Raw genomic sequence first — 26135 nt, forward strand, 5'->3', positions numbered from 1 at the left:
TTACGCATTACTGATATTGCACGTTATCTACCATTGATCCAGGAAAAATACATTAAAAACCGTTAGTAGCATCGCTTCTAGTAGATATTTATTAAAGCATTATTGTATGGAAATATCTACGCAAGATATTTGCACATTACCAGCATGCAGTGCATCATTCATGAAAATGGGAACCTGCATTCCCAACATGCAGTGCAACCTGCTGAGTAGAGCTTAAACAGATTTTTTAAAAAATGTTTTGAGACATTAATGGTCTTTTGTTTGTTCTGTTAAACATTTATTAATAGTATTAGTAATTTACAATATTTAAAATAATCCATTATCTATTTCTTTTAATTAAGTTGGCTATTCTTTTTTTTTTTTCTCATCCGGTAAAAACAAGTGAGGGTAACAAGTGATAGACGAAGAATAATCGCTGACGTTGTGATATACCAGGGATATTGGTTAAGTTAATTATTAGCGGTAAATTTCCTAGTTATCTTGAACAGAATATTAGTATATAAAATAATATGGTAACTTTAATTATTTAAACGAATTTAATTTAATTTATACAATTTATTGTATATTATTTGCCTTTATTTAAAATGCATACTTTTCACCTGTTGTATATTAACATGAAAAACATTTTTGTAGTAGTTTGTATGCAGTGTTCGTTCTGTGTTACTTTCGCTGAGATAATTTTAATAGGTTATTGCATTATCCAGTATAGCAATCAGTGGTTTTATCACAAGTGTCATCTTGGAGGGAAGACAAAATTATTACTTCGTAAACAAAGTGAGAAAAACTAAAGTTTTAAAAATTAAAATTCGAATTTGTCATAAGCAATCTTGTATATGATGACCTTTATTCTAACACAAATGTAGATGTGATAAATAAGTCGACTAGGAGATTTATGTCTTTGTACCACAGTTGCAACTTGCATCCAGTTCTTCGTAGAAACCAGAAAATGTTTTAAACTAGAAATAATAGGTTACTTCTGATCGCCATGTTACAAATCGTTTACCAGTAAGGCTCTTGGGTATCTACAGAGATGATATTGGTTGGAAAAATACGGCCGAAGTACTTAAGATTCTTTAGGGTAGCTAATATATTATGTCTGTTAATTGAGTGTGCCTCTTTTGTGGGATGAAACGTCCGAATTTTGCTAAGACACTTCGGGAGAAAAAATCTTGCCATCTCTATATACGACCAACTAACTTGCATTTAGCTGAAAATCCTTTGTAAAAGTTTTTTTTAATTTTTTTTTTTTTGTTGAGCCCATACACGAGAGGTTGGTTGATCAACCTATAGTACATTAGTACCGCATATGGGCAAAAAATTAAAAAAAAATGTCGCTTGTGTCATAGTGGGGATTCTAACCCAGATCTAGCAGAAAGGCAAACATGGCGACATCTCGAATGCGATGATATAATTCGCCCACCGTTTGTAGGTCCCTGCTTCGCGTTTTTCCAAGAATAGTCGATTCATGCTGAAGGGGAGAAAGAAATGAAGGACGTCCGAATTGGTCGCCAACACGCGAAATCACGTGCTTTATAGGTAAAATTTTCCAACTGTTACACAAGCAACATAGTTAACTACAATAATCATAAAAGAGAAGTTAATTTTCCGACCGGTAATAATAAACAACTCATCCCACAATACGGACTGATTACCCTATCATCGGAATGGGTTCTCCTTTTTCTGAGATGCGCAGAAGTGTCGAAGGATCTCTAATCGGTGGGCGAACTATACAAGATCAAGACTGTATACTAGACTAGCATTTCCCAAACTTTTCCGACGACGGAACACTTCACAAATCCTGAAATTTTCACGGAACACCTTGGTTATTTAGTAATGTATTAATTAATAATTAATTGTTAATTTATCTGTTTTTATTATTAATTAATAATTGATCATTAATTATGAATTAACATCATTAAATCAATTTGTGCTGATTTATATTGACATATCCCATTCTGATCATCAGACATTTATAATATTATTATAAGTACTTACGAGTGAATGCAGACTTTTATTCCTGTGTGCTGGTGGTTTTCCTCTCCTTTTGTACATCCTGGAGATCGCTTTGTAGGCTGGTGGTGGATGAATCACTATCTGTTGCGTCACAAACACCTTCAATGAGAGATTTCTTAACACCAAAATTAAACAAAGTGCCTTGTCTCTAATTCATATTAAAATTTAAATCTTCAGGCCTATTACTTTTAAAAAATCATGGCACAACAGTTTCGAAACTTTCACCCTACAATACGAACTTGAGAAGAAAGTATACAGTATTACTAGATTTGAAAACCGGATACAGACTACCTTGATCTTCAATTTTAGTGGAAAAATTTCTTTATACTTCATTACTGATTGGTCACTAACATTTGTAACACGGATGTTATTTCTTTCGGTTTTAAGAACAGAGGATACGCCGCCCATTGTTGTAATCAGCTTCCAGGCAATTTTTATGATGGGTCATAAACAGCAGTATTCCCTTTCCCAAATGTTGAAAGGTTTCGATGTGTGAAAATTAACGATAATTCATGAATACTTCCACGTTTAAAAATACACGGGTTGGTCACTAACATTTGCTACACAGATGTTATTAGGCCTTCTGGGTCTGAGCTCTTCGACATATTCACGAATATTATTCTCCTCAGAATATTTCGACATTAAAATATTTATTTATGAGAAATGCTTAGAAAACTGAAATGACAAATTCCAGGAGAACTTCTCGCGGAACATTTATTCGCCTTCCGCGGAACACAGTTTGGGAAACCCTGTGCTAGACAGTCCAAAACCTACCAGTTATAACGTCACAACCGCTCGCGTTTGACTTTTTGTGACACTGCATAACAAAAGGCATTCCTTCAAACCCGAACCTGTTTTCCAGTGAAATGACATTTGTCCAGTACACTTCTACTAACCAGCGATGAATTTCTGTTGTGATACATTTAACATGTCGAAACAGATCCGTTATGCACATCAGCGTACAACTCTGTTTGTAGTCTTATCATCTTTGTAACGTATCGTGTGTCCGTAAGACAGCAGCTTGATGCCATCTCATAGTTGCATTTGTGAAAAACCGATGATGCTAATGCTCTCTTCATCCATTTCCCCATCTTCATCAATAACGATATATTTGCACGTGTGATGTGCTACTACCTTATTTTCATCATACTGCACTGAAAATACACGCTCTGCACTGTCAGCCTGTAGAAGCGCGTAAGTAATCCATTTCTTATATAAAGTAACCACAGGGATAAAACGTGCTCGCTGAGTGACTTCCTTATTTCAGATCCAACCGTCTGTAACACGATCAATAATATGCCTTCATCTTATTTAAAAATTCGTGAGTTCGAATCTCAACAATGCCACGATTTTTTTCTAGGTCTTTTCTCCACAGATGCCCAGTTAACTAGTCTCGGAAAAATGTTATAATTTCCAAGTTGATTTTTTTTCCCTATCGCAAAAATAAAGCAGCTGGGCTGAACGCATTCATACAATAGATCAAATTAATTGAACTTCTTCTATTCGTTGATTTCATATTAAGAAGAGCAAAACCTTTTCTCATCAGGTTCAGTGATCTGTTGAAATCTCTTGAGAATCATGAAGCGCATGCAAAGCAACTTGAAAAATTCGCTACTGGATTATTTTCAGTCTCTTCATTAATGATCCACCGCTTATTTGATGTACCCGTAGTTTTATTGAGTAATTTGTATACAACTTAAACGTATGTGTAATATGTATTTCAATATCTAGTTTTTATCTTAGAATTTTTCTTTTTTATTGTAAACGATTCTCAAATCTTTTAACACCTATTATTATATTATTAATTTTTTATATAAGAAAAATGAAAAAATAAATGCTTTCATAAATTTGTGATTATCTTTATAATGTCTATAATATAATATAATATAATAATAGGTGAAACTTCATCATTTGAAATCAATATTATATTAAATATTATATTATAAAAAATCAATATTATAAAAAAAAAGGCGAATCTTCATAACATTTATTTAGTGCTCTGAAAAGATGAGAATGATTCAATGAAGTACACTTCCGTGCTAATTTGTCCCTAAAGTAAAAATAAAAGTTTTTCTTACTTTATTGGATTAACAAGCGCTTCACAAACTTTTTTTCTCACCGTAAAACTGCTTGCAGAAGAACACGACAAAAATTATCATCATTGTATTGTAAACAGTATTATGGTGGGATAAAAGTACATCACGTGTTCTTGTGTTTACAAAATCCATAAAGTCATATTTAATTTAAAAAGTGCATATTTAATTAACAGAACAAAACATTATATATATATATATATATATATATATATATATATATAATTCAGAAATATTTTTCAAGCGCTAAAAATAGCGAGACAGGCAGAAAAACATTTCTGAATTAAATATATGCAGATTCTGTTTTTAGTTGTAATTAAATATTTTCTTTTCCTCAGTAAAATATTCTTTTACAAATATATTTACCTAAATCATAAACTCCGATGTTGTTCATCTTTATATTGCAATGGGCATACGTATGAAAGTGTTTTAAGAAAGGAATGGCGAAAAATCAGCCAATTTGGATGTCACAGTGTTAAATAAAACTCTATTGTCACTGTGTTAGAGAAATGAGGTCTTTGGCCTTTCTTACAATACACGCACAAGAACAGTATCGCGTTGATTATTTCGGTTGATTGTATACTTAACAACCAGAGCTGTTTACTTCTGACTAATATTAAGTTAAACCTACAATAATAAACCTGTCAGCTTTGGTTTGTAATTAAAAAAAAAAAAAAAAAAATTTGAAAAGGAATTCTGTCAACGGGTAATAACAATTAAGGTTTTTGGCATTTATCCCAGTTGATCTTGTGACCAACAAACGCCCTTTCATTCAGCCTACAACTCCAACGATCGGTCCTTAACTAAAATCTCCAAAATGTCCTTTTCAAAGCAAACAAATCTTCTAAATTGGTCACCCAACGAATAAAACTAAAGGATGGAAAAGCCATCACAAAATCGTATCTCCAATGAGAAATAAATGCGAGGATAAACCTTATTTGCAAATGGTTAAACACATGTGCAATAAAAAAAAGTCCCTCTTTCTCTCTCTCCGATATCTTCCTTGTTATTTTGCCGATTACACATTAATTCCAAAATGCAGGCAGGCTTTAGTTGAAGCCTGAAGGCAAAGATTGCCAAGTGTGTGGCCTCTTAATGACCAGTATACATCACATTCTGTATAAGTTTCAGATACTGCCAAATGTAGCGACTTATTAAATTAATTACTAAGCAAAATGTAAGCATGGCCAGCAGTAGGCCCATACGTATGTGTGTGTGTGTGTGCGGTATGTGTGCGCGCGCAAAAGCCCGCCCTCCCTTTTCCCACCCGCCCGACCGTGCACGCACGCACACACACACACACACACACACACACATACGCCGGACATCTCAACTGTACGTTAGAGAGAGCAAGCAAGCAAGGAAGGGATAAACCGTGTTCAAATTAACAACTTTTGTAATTAAACGTAGTTGCTTTCTTCGATAACGTTACATCAACGGGAACTTAAACGTCAAATTGCATTTAATCAACTACCGTCGCTAATGGCTGTTAAATCAAATTAATACAGGCCCGATGAAAAATCGCGAAATACTTGGAGGCACACACACACACACACACACACATACACACACACACACACACAAAAAGACAAAAGGCTGTACTCGTTTCCCGAACATTATTGCGTGAAAAGCTGTGTCAGCTGGGTGCTGCAACAAAGTTTAATAATAAGTAATTAAAATGGCATTATACATAAAATAATTAGCCGGCAACAAAGCAAGATTAAACTCAAATTAAAATTACGTTAGCACTTAGTAAATGACGAATGAATGTTAAATTATTAATTTAATGGTAACAACTCATGCAAACTCAGCTGTATATAACCCACCTCGCAGCTCCCGACCAGCTTAGTTACTGTTGTTTCGCTGCGATCTTTCACGCTCAACATAGAAAACTTTCGCTGACATCCCCATCGCCAGCGAGTTGCCGCTCCTTGGGCCCGCCGACTGTTGCGAAAGACGGAAGGTGTTTTCCCCGCTTTTCCACTCTACTCTCCCGGCGGGCGGGTGTAGGTAAGGGTTCGGTCCCTGTTGGTATTTATGTATTTGTTTGTTTGTTTGTTGTCGTGTTTATGTTCGGCGGTTTATTGAATACGTTTTTTTTTTATTTGATTTTAGTTTAATGATAGATTTAATTCAATGTCTTTCTCTACTTTTTTTTTTTGTATTTTCTCTCTTTTATTTTTCTCTTTTTCTTCATTACATTTCCGTTTTCTCTATTTAATCGTTCTTTCCTTTTTCTCTCTTTTACTACATTTCTTCTTCTTTTTTTTTTTTTTTTTAGTTCTCTCTCCTCTCTCTTTCTCTCTCTCTCTCTCTCTCTCTCTCTCTCTCTCTCGATTTTCCTTATCAATAGAGGTTATACGAATTCACAAACTAGGTCACAGCAGAGCAGAAGTTAGAGATCTTGAAGACTGACTTGTGACTCCGGTGACCTCTTCTCCTCGCACTTTGTTTTCGTTTATTATTTTTCTAGAAATTCCCCCCCCTTTTTTTTTAAATAAAGTTGTTGGGTGCGTACTTTGTAAAATTCGAATTTATGTAATTTACGATATTTCTGTTTATATTATAAAATGATTAAGTGACACATCAAGCAAAGAACGATGCGCTACTACTTACATTAACTTTCCTTTCTTTTGACTTTAAATATTTCGTTTATGGTTCCTCTTTTATTTCAATCGCATGCAATGAAAAAGAACTGAGGATCAGCGCTAGGAAAGGCGAGCATTTCTTACAGCCAATTAAAAAAAAAGGTCCTTGGGTCCTTTTATTTTATTATTTATTATTAAATAAATAATTAATTAAAATTTTTAAATAAAAATAATAATAAATAAAATGATGCAAATCCAGATTAAACCTAATTTTGATTTAAAAAAAAAAAATACTGAATGTAGGCGCTACTGAAATGTAAAGCCGAAATTCTTCAATTTGGCATTCAAAGCATAGCTAAAACGACGAATATTATGGATTCAACAATATTTTATAGCCAATTATATATACATATAAATTAAAAGATTTGGAAGAAATTTTGCCTTACAATTTAACCTCCGGCATCGGAGTTGCCTTGGTTTGCACTCATAAAACACAAGCGTTGCTAGAAGGATAAAAGAAAAAGAAATCATGATGCTTATTGTTTACACCGTTAAAATAAAAGAAAGTTCATCCATAAAATATACTAACCAATCATTTCCAATTAGGATTTCGAAGCATGAGACGACTAGACAAATAATCCTGCACTTAGCTGTTATTCGGGTACAGTTGATGCCCACATAAAGGAAATATCTGAGTAAATCTTGCATTCCCTACATCAGAATAATGATTCGAAATACGAGAATGTTCTTCGATATAATAATGGGATTGTTGGTTCTGAAAGGAGGCATCCAATTACTCATTAAGCTTTATTACGGGGGGGGGGGGAGAAGAGAAAGGGTGAATCACCCGCTCGCTAGAGAGGAGGAACACAAAATACAGAACAGCTCTGCTATCAAATGTCACTTCAGACAAGCCGTACGAAACTACAAAGTCTGGTTTAATCAATAAAGATACACATTTAGTTTAGTGTTTCTTTATTGTGGAATTTTGATGAGCTATATTAAGGCGAACAAATATAATATTTGTGCAAAAATTTCTTTCAATATTCTCTCTTACATTATTTCAGAATGATCAATGATCACTTCACTGCTCACTTTTAATATATGAAAACGCTTGAAGATCTTTTACAAATTTAATCGGAGTGAAATATTATTTTATCAGTAATCGGCATTGATAAGTAAGAGGTGAATATTGAACCCATCACCTTAGGTCGTAGAGCGGAAATAATTTATATTTCTACCCAGCGGGATATCCCACTTTTTTGAGGAGAGGAAGAAGGGGGAATTCTAAGAATATCTGGTAATGTTCGCATTTTACTGGATGTTATTTTCGTTCTTTAAAGTTGAAATTTTATATTTTCATTAAAAAAAATATAAAAAAATTTGTTCAAATTTCTGATTTTATTTTATTTATTTCGTTATTTATTTGATTAGATACTTTCATAGAATTCTATGAACGTAAATAGAAAACCTGATATCCTTTCCTTCTTACCATCTAAAGCTAAACAATTTCTCAGTTGACGTCATTTTGCATTAAACGACTGTGATAGATTTTAATTCGCAGTGATGACACTTTAAACACACAGTACAAGAAGAGACAGAAACTTTAATACTAAAAATTTTAATTTTTCACAATTTCGTGACAACAGAAAGTCGAGATGTTGCATATCTCCATCACCAGATACACCCTTGAAACTATTGAAATATTCACACACGAAGTACCCCGGAGTGTTGGCGTGGGAACTTAATGCGACCACTTCAATTATTCAGACTTCAACTCCATAAATAATATACACAATACACAGCAATTCAAGCATGCATTTAATTACCGTTCGGGGTGTTCTCTGTAAACTCCCTGGTAACCCAAATACTGAAAGACCAATGACATTAAAATTGAAATTGTTGTTGTATATTATAGAATATTTCAAAGAAAAGTTTATGAATTGTAGAACCATAAATCCCCTAAGATTTATGGACAATTATTCAAATTTATTTTTATATTTTTCAAATCGAAAACATCTAATTTTATTTCCATATAATAACTGAACAGTTAAGTTTCTACCAAACCGTTAACATATTAAATTAAGAATATTAGTTTCAAAATCATTGTCAAAATTGAAAATATTCGTTTTAACTATTAAATTAAAGATATTTATTTTTAAATTGGGTGTATAATAATCTCATCTCAAAAGTTTGGCATACTTAAAGAAAAAGTAGTAATTAAATTACTACTAAGTGTAGAATTCACAAACAATTCTTTGTTTCATAAAAAATATATGAAAATAAAATGTTTGCATAAAATTCTTTTCATGAAATGAAAGAGGTTGCAATAAAAATTTCATTTAAAAAACAATAAATAGTCTTCCAACAAAGTGAAAGAACTTTTGTTTTCACACAAACTTTACATCACATGAGATGATCGTCTTAATGCCGTAAGAAACTAAAATTGTCGTAGTTTGCAAAGCCTATTTTCAAAAACGTTTTGTTCATTTGCCATTCCCTGCTTTCATAAACTTCAAAAATCATCCTAAAATTACCTCAGAACATTCATAACATAGCGCGTGGTTTCTTAGAAAAGTATATGTTTCATTGTTGTAGTTGCTATGGAGATAATGGTTCGCTAAAGAATTTCCACGAAATCTGATCACAATTCGTTAAAAACACTCTTGTAGACTAAGTTTCATAGACAAATGATTATGTGTGAGTCAGTCCTTTCATGTTCGACAACTCTATAGAAAGTTTTTAATATTCATTATAAACAACGTACAATCACCCTATTGGTCAGGAATTTAAAAGGTTGACCATTATTTTTACGAATAGCAGACAAGATTCACCAGTGCAACTTCTGCAAAACATTCCTGAAGTGACAAAGCGATTAAAATATTCTTTCATATAAATTAAACCAGAGCTAAACACATAAATGTGCATCTGTTTTCTAAACTTTGTTCATTTTAAATTGTTTTAGTCTTTTGCTTCGATAATATTAATTATTCTTATTTTTCCTCGCACAGGTTCTGCATTTTGAAACAACAGATCGTTTTTTCTGTAGTTCTTGTAGTGACTTATTAGTCCCAATATTTCTAGTCAGAAGGGATCATTATTCATCAGTAATAAAATTACAGGTAAGAAACTTTATTAGTTTAAGCACTTTATTTGTATTCACAGAAAATACTCAATGTACACAAAACATTTTTTTTTATCTTATGTCGAAATGCAAATATTATTTGGAAGAAAAAATTTACACAAGAACACCGTATATTTTACGGTCATTCTTAGCAGGATAGGTCATGGGTTATGCTTTTAAAAAGATCGAACGTTAGGTCACAAAAAAAGGTCATTGGAGCTGCTAAAATGGCCAGTTTTGCTTCTAAGGTCCAAAAATCTCAGTAGCAAATAATAATAGTAATAATAATTATTATCAACTCGATGTCACATTTAAAAATTCATTTTAATTGTCTTTTATTAATTCTTACTAAATAATTTTAGAACATTCATAAGAGACTGACACCTTTTTTCTTTTGACGATAACTTTCTCAGAAATTTGATGTCAAAATTCGACATTTATGTTGAAATTCCCGTGTGGTGTCTGGGATAAGAATAGTCCTACTACAAATCCATGCGTGTCATAAGAGGCGACTAAAATGGACGCTGAGTTTCGCTCTCTCAGGTTTCTTCCGGAATTTTGCTCCAGGTGAGGGGGGGGGGGCTTGATTTCGGGAGGTTTGTTCTGGGAGAGCATTTTGAGTCTCTGGGGAGAGTGCCGGCGTGGACCGTGAGGGGGCCTCTTCGGTGGATGCTTTTTCCTGGAATATGAGCGATTCTGCTCGGTGGTGGTGGCGGTGGGGCCCGTCACCGAGTGAAACCAACGCTGAGATGGGCGATCCTTCGGCCACTATTGAGTGGTCTAGGGATCGTTCTAATTTTTATGCAGGGCTTTACTTAAGTATGTAGCTCATGCATGTCGTACGAGGCGACTAAAATGGGTACCCAGGGAGGGTAATGGATGGCAATGCTGTAGCCAATGAAGTTCTAACTGAGGCTCGGCTATTGCTGTTACCCTCCTGCCATGATCAGAGCTTTATATAGCTCAATAACACCTTATCCTTACACTGTCCTCTACAGATAACGGGGAATGTGAAAAGCATTCTTGCTTCGCCCTTTTAAGCTCGTCCTTATAAGGACATTTCTGTTGTTGTATGAGTGAATATGTCATGAGGGTTACCTTTATTTATTTCTGAAAGGTGAAGATATAGAGAAATAAGTGTGACATAATTTATTTTTATTATTTATTTTTGCAGCTTTAAGTGGCTAGCTGTATCTCATGACTTATCCTGTTTCTGACTAGATTTATAATGATAATAATAATAATAATAATTTTCTTTCCCTATTACAGCTTTTCATTTTCTTTATATTTTCCCACATCTATTTTCATCATAAAAATCCCTAGGTATCAAGATGCAATATGTTGTGGGGTAAAGGAGCATCTGCCTTCACTCCCGTCTCTCTCTCTGACCAATCCATATCCCTTTTCTTCCCCACGTCCACCATTCGCTCAATCACTCACTAGTCAGGTACCTATAATGCATGATGGCAACCTAATATGTCTTACAACCCCATAATAGACGCACTGTATGCATCATTTTGGGAAACAATAGCAACGGTCAGGATGAAGTCTACGCTTTTTTTTTTTTTCGCCACGTGCCATGTTTCCGGAAGTATTGAAGAGCTATGCATAATGCGAAACGGAAATAAGATTGTCTGATACATAACATGAGGACACAAATGATTGATTGATTACATCTGCTCGCCACGTAATGTCAAGCAGGGCGACAAACAGGCAAGGATCAGGTCATAATGCCTTGACAGAGTGGCTGTGGCTATCGGGTCAGCTTGGATATCACTATCTCGTGCCTTGCTATCAGCAACTACGCCACGTGACAAAGAAAAGATAGCAAGAGACAGAAGATAAAACGTTTAGCAATGGCTAGGAATAAGATATGCTTTCCTGAACAGAAAAAACCAACGTCACATACTCATAGGTCATGAAACCTATTATTACATGTCAGCAAATTTACCTCACCTACTCAATAATATATTTATTACATTCAGTATTATATTTGGTGTATGTAGGATTCATATAATAATACATTATAATTAGACGTAGACAGCAAATAATTATTTAGTTGCTTTTAGCTGATTGAATGCTTACTTGTTTTATATAAATAATTTGTACAAAAATATATCGTACAATCATCAATAGGTCTGATAACAACCACAAATTTTATTTTTAATATTTGAATTATTTGAATTCTCCCTTAATACTGGAATACAGTTCATAAAATCAGCACAGTGATAATTATATTATTATAATTAAATTATCAGGAAAGTTCGTATGTTTGAGTAAAATGTATTTCTTAACGCAATGTGGTATGTCTGCTTCGCTCAGAGCTTGTATTCCCGTTAAGGAGCGTTTATTATATCCTTTCGTGGTCAACAAATGGTGTCATCACTAACTAAGTTGCCCAAGTTAGATCATTTGCTGGAGACCTAATACGCGCGCTTCCAAAAGTATTGTTTGTTTTCATTATTATTTGTGACGTGAATCTCAGTCATGAAAGGTTGCGAATCTGCCACCATCTACTGTTAGATGATGCAGAAACCTTCTGTAGGAAACCAAATATAGTACAACATTTCTACTATTCTCCTCACCGGAGCCACTTCAGGTTTCCAATAGAAAAAAAAAAGAAATCTCGAAAAATTTTAATTAAAATAAGCCCACAAAATGTTTGAATTTTCCAAAACATTCCCTCTCGTTTAATTCGAAAACCGCAAATCTTAAATATCATGACAGAACTTTTGTACAGAGCTTAAAAAACTTCAGCTTTCGTACTTTTACAGAAAATTCAATTTGATTTGGTTCCGTTTTTCAAAAAAAAAAAATGCTGTGGAATCTTATATTAGGGTTATGCGTACGTATAAAAATACATCCGTACAGTGACTGCATTCTATATTGAATTAAATGTGAATAAAAATTACATCAGCTGAGTTGAAAAAAAAAAAACGAAGAAATTAAGAGTTTAAAAGCATAATCCAATATTTGCACAATGACCTCCATCCTCTTCCCCCCCCCATTTTAGTTCAGATTCTGAACTATTCACTTCGGAGCGTGCATGTATCTTCATAGCGAGTGCACTTACTTAGGCGTGAGATCGCCAACTGTGTCCCTAACCTTCGATGCTACGTGACGTAGTTGTTTAGTGAATATTTATTAATTTTATTTATCCAAAATGTAGATGCCGAACGGTTCCCGAATCAAACACACATCAGCTGGATGCTACTTTCATCAGATAATAAAAAACACATTCTCATGCTTTTACTGGAGTGAAGAAATTTGTGTGTGTGTGTGTGTGTGTGTTTCATTTCCTTTACTTCTCAACAGTCAAGAGTTGAGGGCGATGTAGAATACCTTGATCCTGCACATTATCGTCACTAGAACGGATATCAATTTAATGTGGCAAAGCGTAAGGTTATGCAATTTGGGATGAAAAGATCAACAGCTGTTACCACATGCATGGAAATTGACGAAGCCAGGGATTTGGGGGTATGGGGGAGATGAAGTTCAGCGGGCATTGCAAAAGTGGCTAAAACAGCACATGAGACTACCTGGTTATTGAAGATTGCTCTGACAAGCAGAGATAAGCAAGTTATTATTTCTCTTTATAAGATTTTGATAAGGCCTTACTGTAGTACTACGCACAAACTGGTCTCCCGGGTTTCTTGTGGATGCGGATTCAGAGGCGAGTGACCAAGATGGTGGCAGATCTGTGAGAATGTTCCATGTGAGGAGAGATTGAAGATTTGTTTATAGGCGGACAAGGAAGGGTAGATATGCGGTATGTAAGCTGCTTAGGAGTTTTATAGGATTAATACGGAGGAATGTTTTCAGTAGTTGACTAATCTGAGGAAAACTATGGATGATCCGTGGAATTCAGATAGAGTGTGGTTAACAAGGGCCCGAGGATCAGATTTTTTGCTTAGAGAATGGTGAATGGGTGGAATGGATTGATGGAATCAGTTATGAGTGCTTTGTTGAAGAATGAGTTCAAAGTAAGTATTTAATTTCGATGGTCGACGTTGATGTTAGCGGAGCTTTCGTGATGAGTTTATGAACTCCGTACGGGCGCCATGTATAATAATATCTGCAACCCCTGTTTCACTTTAGAACCCCTTGTCAATCTGGCCTCTTCCCCCCCCCTTTCCTCTTCCCTCCACATACACATGGACTGTCTTTCTGAATTTTGATTCATAATACTGAGGTTTCCACTTTTTCTCTGATAAAATTGCATCCCATTTTAAAAGAGCACATTCCAGCTGAAGCTATTTCTCCATGTGGAATTAAAACGTTTCATAGTGTTTCGTGATCTTACATTAATGTACGGAGCATCTTAAGGAAGTTTAAGAGACGTAAAATGTCTCTTACAATCGTCAGCTGTAAAACTGAGGCTATGGAGTTTTGTTTACTGTTTTTTTCGGCTCTATACTTCAGTAATTTTACTGTTGTAGTACATTGATAGCATCCATTGGTACGATATGAATTGAGAAATTCAGAAATAAATTAAAACAAATTCATTAACCACGGATTAGGCAACAGCAACATAAAAAAACAGAAACTTTTTGTCTGCGACCTTCGCTGTTATTTTTATGTGTCCGTTGATAAATTTTCTATTGCTTAAGATTGTTTGGCATTACAGCCAAAGCAGCTAAGATGGCGTAGTCAGTTTATGACAGCTGTTGTGGTGTTTGTGTGTATGTGTTCTTCTGGTTGGTTTTCCGGGAGAAAAAAAAAACTCTCCTACGTTCATATGGAAGCTCCTAACTGACCTCTGACCGAGAACCCCCTGATAAAGATTCTTCGCATCCTGAACGGGATTCGGACCCAGGTCTTTGCAACCAAAGGGCATCTTTGATACCGACTGAGCTACGGGGACTTTCTTATTAAGAAACAGACGAAGAATAGCTGAACCAATGGTTGGTACACCCTCAGAATGTCTCGTAATTAACTGATATTGTTTTAACTTGTATCGGAAACATTTTTTCACCCCACCTCACTATTATTAAACTGAATGACGCTGTCAAGGCATTCGACTCTAACGAAACATGGTGAATCGGAAATCGTTGAGGAGGTAATTAAAACAAGTGTTAAAATAACACTACTGCACTTGATACGCTCGAAGTTTCAAAAAAAAAAAAAAAAAACTCGTGCTGAAGACATGATTTGGTACATTCATGCGAAAGGGGGAGGGATGTTCCTTTCTTATTTACAGTTCTCAGTACTCCCTGCGATCTAGGTTTTCTTCTTCAAGTTCTCTCCAAATCCAGATTCTTGTTTAAATCGCCATTTATAAAATTTTTCGAACATCCTGTCTTTGGATCTCAGTTCACATAGCAAAATTATTGTACTTGGACATTATTGTAACAGACCCTGTGCCAATAATTCAGATGTCCTTTATCGCGTGTTCTTCTTATTTATCTTTTTTTCGGATGATAAACCCTAAAGATTCCGGCAGGAGAAACTCGGCTGATATTGTATAAGACCAACTAACTGATCTTCAGTTGAAGAAGTCAGTTTATTTCAGATAAATATCCTGACTAGGATCGAGTTCGGGTCTTTTCTCTTGAATAAATGATTAACTTATTCAATAAAAAATTGATTTTTAACTTATAAAGTCTCGAACGATTTCTTTTTATAGGAATTTATTAATCCAGAAGAACTAAGGGATTCCATCCTTCTCAGAGACGAGCGCCAACTTCTGATCATCGTTCACATAACTCATTTATTTATTATCATTTATATTAATTCATTAATAAGTGGGAAAATGTATGATGATTAACTGCTCTATCAATAGATGGCGCTGGATTTTCTGCAGTACCAATGTCATTTTTAGCTTCGTAAGCGTATAACTGTTTATCTTCGATAAACAGTTATAACTGTTTATCGAAGATAAATAACTGTCGAGTTGTCTTAAATTTTGATAAAATAGAACAATCATAATTACCACTTTAAGGGAATACCGAAATACATTTTTTCACTGCACGCGAAGAACGCGGAGTTATCCTTTAAGTGTTAATGTTAATCGCTCTTCATGAGGGTAATCTCACATTTATCTTCTGACCACTAATATTTTAGTCGTTTTGCTTTATCATTACGCTTGTAGGACAATTTTCGTCATGTGCTTGACGTATGCAAGAGAAATGTTTTTGTTTTTGTTTTAATTTAAAAGCAAATGAGATGTTTCATTTTGCTTTATTATCGGCAAATAAATTTATTTAACGTATATTAAGTTCACTTCCTAACATGCATCACAAAGAGAAAAGAAAAAGAGATTTAAAAAAATACATTGACGTTAATCATCATTCGATAATGCATTTGATCCTTTCTAGAAACATCCAACTAATTAAAGATTTTTTTTTTATTCTGAGTAAAGATTTCATAACAGAAGAGCAAATGAAATGAAGTTGTTTAATTGCCGGTCCTCCAAAATAATTTTTAAAGATCTCAATAAGCCTGAATAATTATTATAGCACGGAGAAAAGAAATACAGCGAGCCTGGGAGAAAGAAAGGACAAAAACATCTCCTTATGCTATGTATTGTAATAAAGCTGTATCAGTGTACGACCATATTATCCTGTGAAGAAGATACCCAGTGGATATTGCCAGAAAAGTTTATAAGTTCATCAGTTTTTGTATTGAAGGTCTGAGCTGCTCTTCTTTCTCTGGTGATGTATTATTTTCCACTAGTTAGGAAATGGACGGAGCAGCAAACGGGATTTCTTTTCTGTGTACCGGGGTCAAAGTTCTTTGGCAATGAGTTCCCAAGGCAAAGTGTATAGAATGAAAGTAGAGAAAAAAAGTTTTTCCGCCCTAGGGCAACTTGGGGAAGTTGCGGCAGCATGACCTTCATATAGCTTCATCCATTTAATGACTACTGCACGTGAACAGTGAGTGAGGGTGGGAAGAAGGGAGGGAGGAAAAGAGAGAGATGAAGGAAAAAAAAAACAGGTAAAAGAAAAGATGATGAAGATATGGCTGCGATTCCTGTTAACCTCTACAGTAGGTTTTGTTTGCTTTTCATGCGGATACGTCCTCGGTCAGTTCTGTGAAACAATTATGGCATATCCACCCTCGGGGGGTTAATGAACAACTTGGATCGCGTCTTTAACCTTAATGTTAGTAGAGAATAACAAACAGATGCCCGATGCTGTGTCCAAGTGATATTTTCGGATCCTCAGCTTCTTATAATCCTTTACCTAAAAGTATCGTTGCATTGTATGATACATCGAGCACGAGAATTTAATAACTGGTTATTTAGAATTAGAACACAGGCGGGTATTCTTGAGCCATTTGGTTTATCTGGAGCAAAACTCATGTTTCAGGTTTTAAAAAAAAGAAAAAAAAATCCGTCCATTGATTGGGAAGGAGAGAGAAATAGAGTGTTCTGACTGCATCATCTTAGTGCTCGCCGTTAGTGATATTTCAGTTTATCGTTTGATAATTAAAAAAAAATACACGCGCGCGCGCATTATGCCCGCTGATAAGTCTTCCCCATATCGACAGAATGAAGGAAGGAGGAGAGAAGATAATGACAACTATCCTAGCGTCAACAGCTTGAATATTGTTTATTGTTCGAATATTTGCTAATAATGAAACAATTATCAAAAGAAAAACATCACGAGGAACCTCTCTTACGGTACATCTTATTAATCCAAGGCCATTCCACAGCTGATGTCATCACAATAGGTTCAACAGCATTGACGCATAATTTCAATAAGGTTCATTTTGGAGTATATTCTATATCAGTGTTTCTCAACCTTTCTTTAATAATTGTCCCCTAAAGGAATTTTTAAGTAATTTTTAATCGCTCCCTATTCTTTTTCTAATTATCCCTATAATTTCTTTTACCAATATATTATTTTCTTAAGGGTTTATTTAAAAATAGAGTGTATAAGGCTGGCAATTTTCTCGTTCCTACTGATTGACGTAAACGAAAGATGGTGTTAAAAAGCAGTAGCTATTTTTTGCAATGAATATATATTGCCTATGAATCATATCCTATATAGCATGACTCAAAGAGATATTCCATTATTTATTCATAATTTAAGTATATGTTTTCTCATTTGTCCAATATATTTCCGCTGGGAGCGTTACACTGCTGAGATTCCTCGTTTTCTTCGAATCAAAAACCAATTTTCTCCCTGTTGAGAAACACCGACGTAATGTTGTGAACTAAGAAATTCTGATTCCTATCTTATAACTAAAATCCTTATAGTCCTTATAAGGACTGGCTTATAACTAAAATCTGTTTAATGTCTCAATAAGTATTTTCATTATTTAAATTCTGTTTTGGTGTCTTAAATAATAAAAGTAATAAACAGTAAAAAAAAACTGTAATATTTTAAATTTATAAAAATCAATACGATTATTATTTTTGAAGATTTTTTATTTAAATAAGAAAGGATAAAAGGATTATAAAGTGAAATATGAGTCACCTATTAATAAATGAGACTGACTTCATTGCAAAACATAAAAGAAACTGTCTTTTCAACAACTAATCACCAACTTATCGATACCCTTGCTTTCCACTACTGTTGGCGCATCATAAACAGGGAAATGCACTTCTTAAAGCAGCAACCAACTGCGGCAATCAGGGATTCCGTGACTAACATTTTGGAAGGATGTGGTCATCTTTCTAGGAGCGTGACCATCATTTTTCCCACGCGGGCAAAAAGAAAAGGGATCTTTCCATTGTTGTTTGGTTTGTCAAGTGGCCTTGACTTCCCGTCAGCTGTGAGTGGATGACAGTTTGAAGGTAGGATCCACACACACACACACACTACACACACACACACACACACACACACACACACACACACACACACACACACACACACACACACACACGAATAATAACGTGTAACGGAATTTTTTTAAAAATAAAAGACTGAAGATTTTATCAATTCCTAAGCCTAATATCCGGTAGATTTTAATTGGATTCTCCATTCTTGTCAGATTCATCGATCACTTAATCCTTCTCTTATAATACCAGTATATATTAAAATAATACATCAAAGCCTGAGAAAATGTCAGCAATTGCTTTTTTATAGCTATATAAGCTCGCTGTTTCTGTATGTGGACTGCCAAATTGTCTCAAATATTACAGAAAAATAAAACTTTTTTTTAAAAAAAAAAGGATGAAAGAAACTATATATCTCTTATATATATAAAAACATAGGACTTATATATGTGTGTATAACTTATATCTCCTTTGCAACAAGAGAAGGCACACATCTTTCCTCCCAATTTTTTTAATGGACCAAATGGCTTAAAGTAATTTATTGCTACAGATGGTTAATCCTCTCTTTCCCATAATCTGTCTCAGTGTAGAGAAGCAGGATGTACGCAAAAATTTATCGAATATTTGAAGAATACTTGAAAATAAATCCACACTTCATTTCTCTGTATTTACACAACTACTTTGGTGTGGTTTATCAATGAAAATCAAATTTATGTCTTAAAAATTATTGCATAACTTATATTTTCTTTATTATTTTGAATTAAATGATATAAATTATTTAAATCTTTTCCCTAAAATTCTAAAAGCAAAGGATCATCTCCTATCGGAGGTCGACGATCACCTCGGCAAATTTTGAACGATCCTCAGCCACCCTCAACAGTCCCTCAGAGCTCATGCCAGTCCACTGTCTGATGTCTGCCAGCCAAGATTTTCTTCGTTTTCCTTGTCCTCTTCTTCCATTTATCTTCCCTTTTATAATCATTTGAAGTATCTTATATTTTTCATTACGAAGTAGGTGCCCAAGATATGCAGTTTTCTTTTTATAGTATCTAAAAGTTCACACGATTTCCCCATTTGTTCCAGTACGTCTTGATTGGACGCTTTTGTTGTCCATGGGATTTTTAACATTCGTCTGTATAACCACATCTCAAAGGCTTCAAGTTTTTTTTAATTTTTATATCGATGTTATCTTCAACGTACAGAAGTACAGACCATATTTAGCATTTAACAAAGCGTCCTCGGAGCTTTAAATTTAAATATGGTTACACAGTGTTGATTTCATCAGGAGAAAATGTTTTCTTTTGATGTTGATGGAGTCTGTAATAATGTCATCAACTTGAACAGATGCCTTTTGGTTCAAATATCAGTTTTTTTTTTGATGATCCTGATGCCTTTACCATCTAATCCAATTATTTTTAATAATTCAATCAGTTTAGCGTGTTGGACTTTGTCAAATGTTTTCTCGAAGTCGATGAAGCAAATGAATACTTCCTTGTTTTGGTCACGACATTTTCGGAATACGATTGGAGAACAGAAAAGAGCCATTCTCGTTCCCAAACCGCTTATAAAGCCGAATTGGGTATCACTGATGGTCTCTTCGCATTTTCTGTATATTATTTTTTGAATTAGTCTACGAACATGACTCAGACTCATCATTATGTAGTCATTACACGTTTTGGCATTTGCTTTTTTTAGGTAGCTTGATGAAGATCGACTGTAACCAGTCTTGAGGGATTATGCCTGTATCGCAGATCTTATTAAATAGCTTTACTAATATAGTAATGTTGTCGCCTTCTAATAACTTGACTATTTCTGGTGGTATTCTCAGGGCCCAAGGCTTTACTATGTTTAGCTGAGCTCAGCGCACATTCTACTGCTGATCTTAGAATGCATGGACCATCCATCTGTTCATAAGTATTTTCTGGGTTCTGTCTGTTATCAGAAAAGAGTTCTTCTACACATTTCATCCATTCTTGTATTTTATCATCCTTTTCGGATATTATTTCTCCCTTTTTGTTTCGAAGGATACACAGTTGTTTTCTCTTAAATATACCTGACGTCTCTTTTAGCTTTTTGTGCAGATTAAAACTGCCATGTCTTTCTTGTAGAAATTCTATTTCTTCACATGTTTTATTCATCAAAATTTCTTTTGCTTCTTTATTGTTGTCTTTAATAATTTTCTGAACCTCTTTATATTTTGTTGGACTATGATTTTTATATGATCTGCGTTGATCCACGAGAGAAAAAATTTCATCAGTTATCCAATCTTTCTTTTCAACTGCTCTATCAGGACACAAGATATTGTATAAAGATTTTAATTTACCGATTCATCAACCCTCACGACGTCGTATTTCTTGATAAGTGCTATCTCTTTATTCCGATCTTGACAGTTTTTTCTATTGAGTTTTTTTTTAACTTCCTAGATGAAAAATGTTTCGTTGATGTTTCTTAAGTATAGCTTTCAGTCTAAGTTTTAACTCTGTCACCAGTAGATTATGATCAGAAGCGATATTCGCACTAGGATAGGTTTTTATGCTCTTTATGAACTTCAAAACTCTTGATTAATTCGAAAGTAATCAATTCGGTTTCTGACTATATTTGAATTATTATCCTGTGGTGATCGCCAAGAATATAGCCTTCGGGATGGTAGCTTAAACCATGTGTTTGTGACTATTAGCTCCTCTTCTTGGCAGAATTGAATAAGACGGTCGCCTCTCTCATTTCTTGTTCCATCTCCATGTTCGCCAACTACATTTCCCAACTTTAGCATTGAAATCTCCCATGACGATGTTAATGTTTCTTTGCCTTTTTCATTAGTTTTTTAATTGATCATAAAATTCTTCGAGATCGGTATCATTCTTGTCAGCAGTATGGACATAGAGACCTGTATAAGGTTGATATCTGATGGCCTTTCAATTTTAATAACATCATCCTGTCTGAGTAAGGGATTAAGATCAGCAGTGACTTATTGGCATCTTTGTTTAATATCATTCCAACTCCGTTTTCATGATTGTTTTCACTACTTCCAGAGTGTACATTGTCATGTCATTAACTTGAGTTTTGCCTGATCCTGGTCACTAAGTTCTCATTTCTAAAATCCCAATTCCAAGTCTTTTCATTTGTTAGATAGCGTTTCTTAGCTTACCTGCTTCATACAGGATTCTGACATTCCACGTTCCTAGTTTTAGTGGACACACCATTTTGAGCTCGGAGATTATTCGCACCCCTGTTCTGTTCAAGGGAAACCTGGAACTCGGGGCCATTTGTGTAGATTTGCTCGTCATGGCAGTTAGTCTGGAGAGAAAACAGGGCAGTTTCTCTATTTGCTTTCTGCTCCGCAGTATTACAGACGTACACAAAAAACTGTATTGCAATCTGCAATTTTTCACAATGAATCACAAGCTTCACCGTCATTACAAGACTTCAACCTTGTGTCAGTACTGACAAAGCTGCTTCCTTTTTTTAGAGGATTGAATCCTTTATTTTCCTTTTAACCCTAGGTAGAGGCCCTAAACATGTACTAACAGCTGGAGCCAGCTGAGCCCAGGTTGTCTATAGAGGTCTGCTCCTCTGAAGATTCTAACGCAGATTTCCCCTTTGGGATATGAATTCTCTTTTACTGATTTGTCCGTTGTTCTTCACAGAGGTCCGTTAGCATCCTTATAGGGAGTGTACCCTACGGAAGGTCCCAGGGAGCATGACGGGGATGTGAACTTGCCTCACTCATCAAGCAAAGGATTGTTTTTTTAAATATTGCATATTATAATATTACAAGTAAATTTGACAACAAAGTTTTACTGAGTGTTTTTGGATTTTTCATGCGTGAACTATTAGCCACGCCGATTCGGTTTTATTCAATGATTTATTTATGTTATTTTATTATTTTTTTTTTATACGAGTGCGGTTGTGGTGTCGGAGTCGTACAATTTTAGAAAATGGGATTCGGCTGCTTCTACTGATTTCAAAACAAGAAACTATTTGGAATCGAGACACTAGGGCACGTACGTAAAGGTGCGTCCCGAACATCGAAACATTTGCGGGCAACCATTACACCGGTACTCGGGTTGGAGGATGGCCTACGACCTACTCCCGATAAAACGGGTGAAATCGCTCCCATAATGCGCAACTCCTACTGCGAAGTATGCCAAGGAATCGAAATGGTGACGCACCTCTTCAATCATTGCCCACCAACAAAATTTTTCCTGCATAATTTTACAAAGTAAAATTGTGCAGAAAAAATTAAAATTGGCATCTACCTGTAGCAATCATTGATTTTATACGTTTTTTTTTTTTTTAATTTCGGGCACTATTCTTTTTATTATCATTGTAATTCGTTTCATTTGATTTTATACTGAGGTAGGGAGAATGGGTGGGGGTTGGCCTAAATAAACTGGGGCAGCGAAGGGTAACATCGAAGCAGTCCTTATCGCCCGATCTCACGAGCTAAGTCTCCCCAATTTATTTTTCCTTCTTTTACTCTTTTGTCTATTTTATTGGTTGTATTTCCAGGTTTTTATTCTACGTTATACTGGTAGATTTATTATATCGGTACCAATATTTATTTTTTATTACGTTTACAACGTGTTTAGGTTTTTAATGTGTGTGTGTGTGTGTGTGTGTGTGTGAGAGAGAGAGAGAGAGAGAAAGAGAGAGGGGGGGGGGAGGAGGACTTTTCCTCTAGGTCGTGAAAAGTCAATCGACCGTTTTAGAAGAGATGGATCAACAGCTAAAGCTAGTCGACTGAGGCTTATTTTTTCTCTTCTTTTACTATCTCACTCTATCCATTTTTCTTTTTCTTCTGACTCTCTGGGCAATGATGAGACATTTGAACTCACTGTGTATATTATTATTATTATAAATGTTTAAGGATAACACCTCACCTCTTTCGACACGAAAATGTATAACTTGTCGGGAACAATTATTTCAGTATGTTGTATAACTGAATAATAATAAAAAAAAAATTTGCTGTAATCACCGAAATATGTCTTTTGAACAAACTAGCCACAGAAGTCTACGCCTGCAATTTATAATAATATTACAAATAAATTTATGACATTTTAACATAATAAAGATTTCGATTAAGTTATTATTATAACCAATAAATAAATAAATAAATAAAAATATGGTAGTTTAACATGCCAAAAAAGGTACTTTAACTATTAAACTCTATTGAAAGTATCTTTTTATTAAAATTCAGCTAAATTTCAATACTTTAGGGAACGAAATATTTTAAAAATCTCTTTTGTGTGCTAGAATTTCTTATTCTCCATTTTTCTATGAAACGGCATGAAATTTCTATGAAACACACACACGCACGCACGCACACGCAGTACCTGGAAATACTGGAAGAACGAATAGTTCTCTTTATAACTACCAAAGGATCGCTGTTTTTGTAGATTTATTATATCTGTTCCTGTTTCCTTAAGCAGCTTCAAGCAATGCTTGTTATTTATGTACACTACGTCCCAATAAATAAAAAAAAAAAAAATATATATATATAAAAGCAAGCGGTGTTATCGGGCTATTTCCAGCTAAATTTAAAACACATCATCCCCTCCCGCTGCAATTTCTAAGGAAGTACGGTTCATATTTCCACATGATTAGATGTCGGTTAATAATAACTGTCATGTCATCCCCTCCCCTCTTATTCTCCATACGCCCTCCTGCTGCAACATGGAACCAAGGCAATAATAGCTCATCAATCACCGTTCTGTGCAAATCAGACAGACAGCTTGTACTTGTGGCTGTCACAGCGACTGGTCAAAATACAGGAAACGAAATATTCCGTCGAGGCAACGGTGCTTGTAATTAGCTCCCAAATGTACTGCTGCCAATGCCAGCTGAAATGTGTGGGGGCCGAGTGTAGACCACAACGGTTGTTCGGACACCGAAAATTGTCCAAGCACCCGCTAGCCTTTGGAACGTGCGTTAGCTCTTTTCAAACACAAACAATTAAAAATCTCGCTCGGCAAATCGTGGCTTTCAGTCCAAAACGTGCTCTTTCAAGTCCCATTATTGGGTGATTACCGAAGCATTTCTCAATCGCTCTCCTTCTCTACCCCCCCCCCCCCCACTCTCTCACCCCAGCCTTCTCTCTCCTCCTTTTATGTCTCTTTCAAGAGCACGTGGATGTGAGAACCAACACATGGAGAACAGATGACGAGAAATAAAAAAAGAGAGTAATTTCTTCACTGTAGGATCACATTTTCAGTAGGTGGTCTTCTAGCCATTAAAAAAAAAATATAATAGATTTATCTTTAAATTGTTTCGGAAATATTAACAATTGCTCAGTAATTTGTGAATGTAGCAACGTTTTTAAAATGTAGTACTTTGTCAAGCTGTCGAACGGCAACTTTTTAAAAAAAAATAAAATGAATTAATTGCGTGTTTTAATTTAGTGAGGATTAATCTTAATACAAAATGCATTGAAAAATTTAGCGATTTCTAACAATGGCTGGCGTTGATTGTGACGCAAACAATGGGAAGCAGGATGCCAGAATCACAGATTTATTTATAGATTTATAAACTTATTTTAGAATTTAATACGTTTTTGAATAGCGAGTGGCTTGTGCAATGATGATGGGAAAGGTGTTTTCGTAAATGGAAATAAAAATTAAAATAAAACAAAGAATGTTCCCTAAAAATATTCGAAACTGTTGAAAAGTGTATGCTAATGAAGACGTATTTTTATGTATAGATTTGATTCTTTGTGTGGTTGCTTAGATCACGTCAAGCAACAAAAGTTATGAGGCAAGTGTATAATGGCTAAATTGTGTTTGTTCTATGGATGTTTGCCTTTGGTCTTTCGAAGGAGTGACCAATTACAATACACACTTTACTGGACATGCAACATTTCTTCAAGGTGTAACAATTTTATCCTCAATACGATCAGCATGTTCACACAAATTAGATGAAAAAAAAACGTAATTTTTGTTATATTTTAACCTTTTCCTCTAAGCTTCCTATTTCAGGATAAAAATGCATCTTAAAATCATAGTTTTTCAATTTTCTTTTGTCTTTGAATATTTGTCAGATTCAGTTTATGATGCATTTGAAATGTTTCCGGACATTTCGAAATGTGCCATCATAATTTCAAATTTAAAAACGAGTTTACCGAGTTTACTTTCTCGGAACTCGCAAGCAGAAGTTGAAAAATACTCTACTGGAAAAAAAATTAATTAATTAAACTAGCATATCAATTTTTGCTCAAATCTTATTTTGAATCTAATGAAAAAAAAAAAACATAAAATCATCAAAAAAAAAAAATCAAAGAACAACAAGAGTGAAATTTGGTTATACAAAACCACACACATATTGAATCAGTGCTTGAATGAAACCTTTTGCTGCTGATTATCGTTTTCTATCAGCAAAGACATTTTCTAATCCAATTAAATGTATCCAGAAAACACTTTTCCTGACCTAAATGATATTCACTCAATAACTTCACAATTTATCACCCTTGATTCGACTCCCGAACTAATTACCGATCACTTTCTGCCAAATCGTAAGCCAAGGTCATAGTAGCATGCAGTTTCGAATGACACGCGCACATTATATATTATTTGAGCTGCAGAACTACTCTTACATAG

Source organism: Typopeltis vanoorti, chromosome 18 (assembly GCF_054136105.1).
Source record: "Typopeltis vanoorti isolate ZY-2024b chromosome 18, IOZ_Tvanoo_1.0, whole genome shotgun sequence".
NCBI lineage: Eukaryota > Metazoa > Arthropoda > Arachnida > Uropygi > Thelyphonidae > Typopeltis > Typopeltis vanoorti.